The 1,971-nt window shown below is 32.7% G+C and overlaps 1 long non-coding RNA gene across 1 annotated transcript; it reads left to right on the top strand.

The window, feature by feature from the left end:
* The first annotated feature begins 2 nt into the window (after nt 1–2).
* Nucleotides 3–1,965, top strand: LOC107580404 (uncharacterized). The gene is made up of 4 exons (XR_001608634.1): nt 3–39; nt 1,379–1,466; nt 1,638–1,743; nt 1,863–1,965. It is a non-coding gene; the product is annotated as an uncharacterized lncRNA (long non-coding RNA).
* Nucleotides 1,966–1,971: the final 6 nt, after the last annotated feature.

Genomic DNA, 1,971 nt, shown 5'->3' with positions numbered 1-1,971 from the left:
GGGGGCCATAGTGGGCTGGCCCTTCAGTGCCCTGCTGGGGTAAGAAATAATCAATATTTTATATGTAGAGTGACAAGAAGGGTCCAAAATATTTTCTACCACAAATAAATAAATGTCCTCCCATAAATATTGCTCATCTGACATGAACTTGTATTGCTGTATTTATATTAAAATGCATATTTGTATCCTTATTAAAATAAGTATTTGGTTGATTTCGTATTTTAAGAATTATTTATTTTCTTTTTTTCCCTAACATTTTTGCTTTTGGGGCTTTAATCCATTTAATCCAACATTTCTCCCAGACATGTATTCTATTTGCTCACGACTGGTTGATAAATCTGAGTCAACATTTTAAAATAAATATTTTTAAAAAATAATATTTTAACATAAATTGATACTTACAGTACACACTACCATTTGAAAGTTTGGGGTCGGTAAGATTTTTAAAAAGAAACTATTACTTTTATGTAGAATGCATTTACTTGGCATTACATTGATCAGAAGTGGCAGTAAAGACATTTACATTGTTACAAAAATGCTGTTTAAAATAAGTGTTGTTCTTCTGACACTACTTCTTTTTATTTCTTCATCCAAGAATCCTAAACAAAAATTTTCCACAAAAATATTAAGCAGCACTATAATAATTAACAATGTTACTTGGGTATCAAATCAGCATATTAGGATGATTTCTGAAGGATCATGTGATACTGAAGACTGGAGTAATTCAGCCTTGCATCACAGGAATAAATGACATTTAAAAATATATTAAAATAGAAACCATATTTTAAATTATAATAATATTTCACAATATTACTGTATTTACTGATTAAATAATTGCAGCCTTGGTGAGCATAAAACTTTTTTGAAAAGCTTTAACAATATTACCAACCTCAAACTTTTGGTACATGCTTCCTTTTACCATTTCGCCTAATGTAACTTTTAAGTCTGCAGTTTTATAATCGGACTTAATCGGTTACCTGTTCAAACATGGGTCTTTGTGTTTTTTCCACTGATCAGAATTGTGAATATTTACATGTTCAGCAGCAGGTAGATGATCCAGGTTTGACTGCGACCAGGGTCATGTCCTCATCCCACTTCTTCTTTCCCACCACTGCTATCCAGTCTGCTCTATACTTCCCTCCAATAAAAAGCAAAAAGCCCCCAAAAATAATAATAAAAAAGTGATTGTAAGACTGTAGGTCTTGTAGTTTAATCCATGAATTATACTGTAGTTCCTTTATAAATAAATATGGCTAGTTACTATGTTTCATTTACTCAACAAAGTCAATATTTACTCTGATTTGGTGAAAAGCCATAGAAATAATCCTGATCAGCCAACTAGGTGAATTTAGGCTTTTTTTACTGATTGTTGTTGCAGCATACCCATTGCCTTTGACCTGCTGTTTCTGAAGAAGAAGTGGAAGAGTTTTATCACGTGGACTCTGGTGGCGTTGCTCCTCTTTCTGGTTGGGAAACTCATTGATTTCTGTGGTTACGGATTTGTTTTTGTGTCTTTTTTTTATCTGACTTGAGACACTGAGATTCCATCAATTGCAAAATGGAATTTTAAAATAAAAAAATATCCAAGATCGGTGTATTATACTGATATGATAACACATCGTTACATGTTTCTGTAGGTCCCTGTTGTTGTAGTAGACAGCTACTACTATGGAAAGCTGGTGATTGCTCCTCTGAATATACTACTATACAACGTGTTCACTCCTCATGGGCCAGATCTTTATGGTAAACTTCAAATCATTTGTATATACATTTAGAAAAGAATATTGACTCATATTAAAAATAAACTAAAATTGTTTACAGTAAAGTACTTTTTCATTACAATGTTTTTTTCTTTCTTAAAGGCACAGAGCCCTGGCATTACTACTTTGTGAATGGTTTCCTTAATTTCAACATTGTATTTGTGTTGGCCCTCTTTTCTCTTCCTCTCACGGCACTTATGGAGGCACTGCT

Source organism: Sinocyclocheilus grahami, unplaced genomic scaffold (genome assembly GCF_001515645.1).
Source record: "Sinocyclocheilus grahami isolate Dianchi unplaced genomic scaffold, SAMN03320097.WGS_v1.1 scaffold32727.1, whole genome shotgun sequence".
NCBI classification, from domain to species: Eukaryota; Metazoa; Chordata; class Actinopteri; order Cypriniformes; family Cyprinidae; genus Sinocyclocheilus; species Sinocyclocheilus grahami.
This window is presented reverse-complemented; position numbering and strand designations above follow the sequence as displayed.